Source organism: Papio anubis, chromosome 9 (genome assembly GCF_008728515.1).
Source record: "Papio anubis isolate 15944 chromosome 9, Panubis1.0, whole genome shotgun sequence".
Lineage (NCBI taxonomy): Eukaryota > Metazoa > Chordata > Mammalia > Primates > Cercopithecidae > Papio > Papio anubis.
In genome coordinates, this window is record NC_044984.1 from 117,984,523 (window position 1) to 117,992,305 (window position 7,783).

The window sequence follows — 7,783 nt, forward strand, 5'->3', positions numbered from 1 at the left end:
TTTGGCTACATCTATAAGCCACATTCTCCAACATTCACTTACAAGTAATCCTTATAATACTGTCGTGCACTGCATGACAATGTTTCAGTTAATGATGGACTGCATATACAACAGTGGTCTCTTGAAATGATAACACCATATTTTTACGGTACCTTTTCCTTTTTTTTTTGAGACGGAGTCTCGCTGTGTTGCCCAGGCTGAAGTGCAGTGGCGTGACCTCGGCTCACTGCAAGCTCCGCCTCCCTGGTTCATGCCATTCTCCTGCCTCAGCCTCCCAAGTAGCTGGGACTACAGGCGCCCGCCACTATGCCCGGCTAATTTTTTTGTATTTTTAGTAGAGGCGGGGTTTCACTGTGTTAGCCAGGATGGTCTCGATCTCCTGACCTCGTGATCCACTCCCACACAAATGCCTGTGTGTCACAATTGCCTACAGTATTCAGTACAGTCACATGCTGTGCAGGTTTGCAGCCTAGGAGCGATAGGCTGTACCCCATAGCCTAGGTGTGCAGTAGACTATACCATCTAGTTTTGTGTAAGTAGATGCTGTGATGTTCGCACAACCACAAAATTGCCCAACCATACATTTCTCAGAATATATTGCTGTCATCAAGTAACACATGACTGTATTTAGACACTCCATCTTCTGTACTCTTTTTTCTTATTTTTTCGCTCTTGGTTTACAGCTCAGGACAGGAGTTTGTATCAGTCAGAATCCGCCTGCCTCCGCCTCCCAAAGTGCTGGGATTATAGGTGTGACCCACCACACCCTACCAACATTTGATCTTCTATGCCACAGTAAGTTTCACGTTATTCTGGAGACCACGGGTCAGTAATGTTTTTTTTGTGATACAAACTGCAGGTCTTTCCAACAGAAACGTTTTAATGTAGGAAACTGGTTAAAATGTGTGTTAGTATCTATTGCTGTATAAAAAGTTAGCTCAAAACATAGTGACTTAAAACAACAATAATCATTTATTGTCTTTCATAGTTTCTGCAGGTCCAGAATTTGGGAGCAACATGGCTGAGCAATTCTGATACATGGTTTTTCATGATATTGCAGTCAAGATATCAGCTGGGGCTATGGTCATCTGAAGGCTCGACTGGGGCTGGGGAATCTTGCATGGCTGTTGGTGAGAATTCTCAGCTTCTTGCCACGTGGGATCTCTCCCAGAGCTACTTGAGTGTCCTCATGACATGATAGCTGGTTTCCCAGAGAAAGTGATTCAAAGGAACAAGGCAACAATGTCTTTTAAAAAAAGTGAGGCAGGCTGGGTGCAGGGGCTCATGCCTGTAATCTCAGCACTTTGAGAGGACAAGGCAGGTGGCTCACTTGAGGTCAGGAGTTTGAAACCAGCCTGGCCAACGTGGTGAAACCCTGTCAGAGCAGTGGCATGATCTTGGCTCACTGCAAGCTCTGCCTCTCGGATTCAAGTGATTCTCATGCCTTAGCCTCCTGAACAGCTGAGATTACATGCACCACCATGCCCAGCTATATATATATTTTAGTAGAGATGGAATTTTGCCATCTTGGCCAGGCTGGTCTCAAACTCCTGGCCTCAACTGATCCGTCTGCCTCAGCCTCCCAAAGTGCTAGGATTACAGGCGTGAGCTACTGCACCCTGCCAAATGTGTATAGCAGCATTAATAATAGCCAAAATGTGGAAACAACTCAAATATCCATAGACAAAATGTGGTGCATGCATACCATGGAATACAATTCAGCCACAAAAAGAAATGAAATCCTGACACACACTACAATGTAGATAAACCTTGAAACATCATGCCAAGTGAAAGAAGCCAGTCACAAGAGGCCACATATTGTATGATTCCACTCCAAATCCATAGAACAGAAAGTAGATAAGTAGTGGTTGCCAGGGCTGGGCAGAGGAGGGATTGGGGAATGACCGCTAATGGGTACGGGGTTTCTTTTTCTTTTCTTTTCTTTTCTTTTTTTTTTTGAGGCAGAGTCTCGCTCTGTCGCCCAGGCTGGAGTGCAGTGGCGCGATCTCAGCTTACTGCAAGCTCTGCCTCCCGGGTTCACGCCATTCTCCTGCCTCAGCCTCCTGAGTAGCTGAGACTACAGGCGCTCGCCACCACGTCCAGCTAATTTTTTGTATTTTTAGTAGAGACGGGGTTTCACCATGTTAGCCAGGATGGTCTCCATCTCCTGACCTCGTGATCCACCCGCCTTGGCCTTGCAAAGTGCTTGGTTTGGAAGGACAAACTGGGCATGCTTTGGAAGGACAAACTGGCCTAGCTACTCAGGAAGCTGAGGAAGGAGAATCACTTGAACCCGGGAGGTGGAGGTGGTAGTGAGCTGAGACTGCACCACTGTACTCCATCCTGGGCAATAGAGCAAGACTCCGTCTCAAAATAAATAAAGTGTTATACTTCAGTGGTTTCTGGTATATTCTCAGAGTTGTTCAAACATCACCACTATCTAATTTCAAAACATCTCATTGCCCCACAAAAGAAACCCTGTACCCTTGCCGGGCGTGGTGGCTCACGCCGCACCACCCACCGTATAACACTTTAAAAGGATGAAAGGATGGATTTTATGGTATATGATTTGTATCTCAATAAGGCAGGATGAAAAGGGAGGGAAGGAGAGAGGGCCCAGTTCATGTTGCACCTCACTGACCGTTGATTACCACCTGGTCAGTTCTGGGCCAGATGGCTGTTAAGAGGTTCATTCATTATCCATCAGATATGTATGGAGTACTCACCATGTGCCAGCTGTTTGTCCTGTTGGATGTATTCATGCACCTGATGGCACATGAGCTCATGCCAATCAACCTGTGTTGATAACCTTAAAAATGCACATTTGGCCAGGTGCGGTGGCTCCCGCCTGTAATCCCAGCACTTTGGGAGGCTGAGGCGGGTGGATTGCCCGAGGTCAGGAGTTTGAGACCAGCCTGGCCAACAGAGTGAAACCACGTCTCTACTAAAAATACAAAACATTAGCCAGGTGTGGTGGTGGCCGCCTGTAATCTCAGCTACTTGCAGTGAGCCAAGGTCATGCCACCGCACTCCAGCCTGAGTGTCAGAGTAGAACTCTGTCTCAAAAAAAAAAAAAAAAAAAAAAAAAAAAAGGCACCTTTACTGTGGGTGACCTGTCAAGTCCTGAGAGCCTGTGATCCTCTGGGTGAATTTGACTTCAGGTCCTGAAACAGTAATGTTGAAAAACACCTGATGAGTAAATATGGCTACAACAATGCTAACCAAAAACCAACCAACAAAAAACTAGAACTATGTCAAGCAGCTGATAGTAATCATTTTACAGTACTGTGATTACAGTTACCTTTGTCTTTTTTCTGATTTCAGATAACATAGTCAATTACATTTGTAATGTAAACTAGAAACATAGTGACTTCTGGTTGCATCTTTGGTTTGGTGACCTGTGTTTTCAGACACTGGAATTGAACGTATTTAGGTATGACATCCTATGATACAGTTTGCCACAATCCTCCCCTCTCCTACTGCCTATGCTAGTGCCATCTCTGATTCACATAAACTGCCTGATCCCTGAAGGCATTTGAATTTGAGTCCCCTGATTTATATAATAAAACCCTACAATATACAATTCACTATGTTCCACTGAGATCCTAAAAATGTCCACTTGCTGACAGGGTCTTATTCTGTCACCCAGGCTGGAGTGCAGTGGCACTATCACAGCTCGACTCACTGCAGTCTTGACCTCCCAGGCTTGGGTGATCCTCCCACCTCAGCCTCCCAAGTAGCTGAGACTACAGGCATATGCCACCACATCTGGCTAATTTTTTGGTATTTTTTGTAGAGATGGGGTCTTGCTATGCTGCCCTGGCTGGTCTCGAACTCTTGGACTCAAGCAATCTGCCCTCTTTGGTCTCCCAAAGTGCTGAGATTACAAGCATGAGGCACTGTGCCCAGCCCCACTTTTAAATTCTTTGACTGGTGGACTTAGAACTATTATTTAATCAGTTCAAAGCCGAAAATTAACGTTGAATTTCTAGATAAAATCGAAATTGTTTTTGGCATTCTTCTACGGTTGGGTTGCTTGGGAAGTCAAAAAGGGTTGTATCAAAAAAAAAAAAAAAAAAAAAAAAAAAAGCCAGGAGTGGTGGTTGACACCTGTAATCCCAGCACTTTGGGAGGCCAAGGTGAGAGGATTACTTGAGCCCAGGAATTTGAGACCAGCCTGGGTAACATAGGGAGAATTCCATCTCTAAAAATAGTTAAAAAGGATAGTTAAAAAAACAAAAAACAAAAACAAACAAAAAACAAAAACAAACAAAAAGCTAGCTAGGTGTGGCTGCATGTGCCTGTGGTTCCAGCTACTGGAGAGCCTGAGGTGGGAGGATCGCTTGAGCCCAGGAATGTGAAGCTGCAGTGAGCCATGTTTGTGCCACTGCACTCCAGCTTGGGTGACAGAGCCAGACTCTGTCTCAAAGGAAACAAAGAAAAATAGAAAACAAAAGGGGCTGTATCTATTGGTTTAAGAGGATACCTTAATATCTCTGTAGATATCATCAGCAGAGGCCAGGCACGGTGGTTTATGCCTATAATCCCAGGACTCTGGGAGGCTGAGGTGAGCAGATCACCTGAGGGCAAGAGTTCGAGATGAGCCTGGCCAACATGGTGAAACCCCGTCTCTACTAAAAAATACAAAAACAAAATTAGCTGGGCATGGTGGCATGCGCCTGTAATCCCAGCTACTTGGGAGGCTGAGGCAGGAAATCGCTTGAACCCGGGAGGCGGAGGTTGCAGTGAGCTGAGATTGCGCCACTGCACTCCAGCCTGGGCGACAGAGCGAGACTCCATCTCGAGGAAAAAAAAAAAAAAAAAAAGCCTGGGCATGGTGGCTCATGCCTGTAATCCCAGCACTTTGGGAGGCCAAGGCGGGTGGATCACGAGGTCAGGAGATCAAGACCATCTTGGCTAACACGGTGAAACCCCGTCTCTACTAAAAATACAAAAAATTAGCCGGGCGTGGTGGCGGCGCCTGTAGTTGCAGCTACTCGGGAGGCTGAGGCAGGAGAATGGCGTGAACCCAGGAGGCGGAGCTTGCAACGAGTGGAGATTGCGCCACTGCACTTCAGCCTGGGCGACGGAGCGAGACTCCATCTCAAAAAAAAAAAAAAAAAAAAAAATTCAGTAGAAAGGGACATGTGGGAAACAGGTGTATCAATGTGTTGGTAAGAATGGAGGAAGAGGCTCTAGGCTGTCTCCCTCCAGTGACGGCACTGGAGCCACATTACAGAACTGACCTGCCAGGGAAGGCAGGATGTCTGCCAGTCTGGAAGATGGGGAGGTAGGGGATCACCAGTAGAACTCCTGAGTTCAACAACACAGTTAACCCTTGAAGAACGCAGATTTGAAATGCATGGGTCCACTTATATATGGATTTTTTTCACCTGGCCTGGTACCGTGGCTCACATCTGTAATCCTGGCACTTTGGGAGGCTGAGGCAGGCAGATCAGTTGAGGCCAGTCTGGCCAACATGGTGAAACTCCACCTCTACAGAAAATTCAAAAATTAGCCAGGCGTGGTGGCCGGCGCCTGTAATCCCAGTCACTTGGGAGGCTGAGGCAGAAGAGTCTCTTGAGCCTGGCAGGCAGAGGTTGCAGTGAGTCAAGGTTGAGCCACTGTACTCCAGCCAGGGCGACAGAGCGAGACTCCATCTCAATATAAATAAATAAATAAATAAATAAACAAACAAACAAACAAAGGTTACACCAAGTATGCCTGCCTCTCATGCCTCTCTTCCCACCTCCACCACTTCTTCCACTTCTGCCACCCCTGAGACAGCAAGACCAACCCCTGACTCCTCCCCTCCTCTTCGGCCTGCTCAACATAAAGATGACAAGGATGAAGAGTAAATACTTTCTTGTCCTTATGATTTTTTTTTTTTTGAGATGGAGTCTCACTCTGTTGCCCAGGCTGGAGTGCAGTGGCCGGATCTCAGCTCACTGCAAGCTCCGCCTCCTGGGTTTACGCCATTCTCCTGCCTCAGCCTCCCAAGTAGCTGGGACTACAGGTGCCCGCCACCTCCCCCTGGCTAGTTTTTTGTATTTTTTTTAGTAGAGACGGGGTTTCACTGTGTTAGCCAGGATGGTCTCGATCTCCTGACCTCGTGATCCGCCCGTCTCGGCCTCCCAAAGTGCTGGGATTACAGGCTTGAGCCACCGCGCCCGGCCATGGTTTTCTTAATAACAATTTCTTTTCTCTAGTTTACTTTAAGAACACGGCATGTAATATATATAACATACAAAATATGCTAATCAACTGTCATTGGCTGGGCACAGTGGCTGATGCCTGTAATCCCAGCCCTTTGGAAGGCCGGGGTGGGTGAATCACTTGAGGCCAGGAGGCAGAGGTTGCAGTGAACCGAGATCACAGCACTGCACTCCAGCCCGGGCAACAGAGCGAGATTCCATCTCAAAACAAAAACGAAAAACAAACAAACAAACAAAATGCTAATCAACTGTCATTGCTAAGGCTTCTGGTCAGCAGTAAGCTGTTAATAGTTAAGTTTTCGGACTGGGCGCGTTGGCTCACGCCTGTAATCCCAGCACTTTGGGAGGCCAAAGCGGGTAGATTACCTGAGGTCAGGAGTTGAGACTAGCCTGGCCAACATGGCAAAACCCCGTCTCTACTAAAAATACAAAAATTAGCTGGGCGGCAGGGCGCGGTGGCTCACACCTGTAATCCCAGCACTTTGGGAGGCCGAGGCGTGCGGATCACGAGGTTAGAAGTTTGAGACCATCCTGGCTAACATGGTGAAACCCCAACTCTACTAAAAATACAAATTGGCAGCAAGCGCCTGTAGTCCCAGCTACTCGGGAGGGTGAAGCAGGAGAATGGCGTGAACCCAGGAGGCGGAGCTTGCAGTGAGCCGAGATTGTGAGATTGTGCCACTGCACTCCAGCCTGGGTGACAGAGCGAGACTCCGTCTCAAAAAAAAAAAAAAAAAAAACAGTAAAGTTTTTGGGGGGTCAAAAATGAGGCCAGGCACAGTGGCTCATGCCTGTAATCCCAGCACTTTGGGAAGCTGAGGTGGGTGGATCACCTGAGGTCAGGAGTTCAAGACCAGCTTGGCCAATCTCGTGAAACCCTGTCTCTACTAAAAATACAAAAATTAGCTGGGCGTGGTGGCGGGCGCCCGTAATCCCAGCTACTTGGGAGGCTGAGGCAGGAGAATTGCTTGAACCCGGGCGGCAGAGGTTGCAGTGAGCTGAGATTGTGCCACTGCACTCCAGTCTCGGCGACAGAGGGAGACTCCATGTTAAAAAAAAAAAAAAAAAAGACCCCAGGATTTTGGACTGTGCAGGGGTCAGTGCCCCAACCCCCATGTTGTTTAAAGTCAACTGTACACTGTCATAGTCAGGAAGCCTTCATCACTGCAGCTGCCCCTGTTTCTTGAAACCTGAAGTGGGAAACTGGATCCTGGGACACTACTGCCCCCTATTGCCTGTTGGTCTTCAAAGAAATAATCCCTTCAATTTTGCAAGGCCTGTGCTGTCATTCCCTTTTTACAGATAAGGAAACTGAGGCTGGGACATGGTGGAAAATAACCAAGGTCACACAGCTATGTGCAAAAGTGGAGTAACAACCCAGGCTCCTCATTCTCAGGTCAGTCCCGTGACCTCAATTGACATGTAATGTGTGAGGTCCTTCTGTGGCCCTGTGGCAGGGCCTGAGGAGGACAGCATACGTAAATCCAGTCTGGTGCCTTCATGAGTGAGGCAGAGTAGAAAATAAGTGTAATCCACTAGGAACAAATCTGCATTGTAAACACAGAGGA

General features: G+C 47.3%; 1 long non-coding RNA gene across 1 annotated transcript; it reads right to left on the reverse strand.

Moving 5' to 3' along the window:
• Positions 1-862: 862 nt before the first annotated feature.
• LOC110740778 lies at positions 863-2,906 on the reverse strand. Its single transcript, XR_002515905.2, has 2 exons — positions 2,727-2,906; positions 863-1,201 (listed from the first exon to the last, which is right to left on the reverse strand). It is a non-coding gene; the product is annotated as an uncharacterized LOC110740778 (long non-coding RNA).
• Between the last annotated feature and the right edge of the window lie 4,877 nt (positions 2,907-7,783).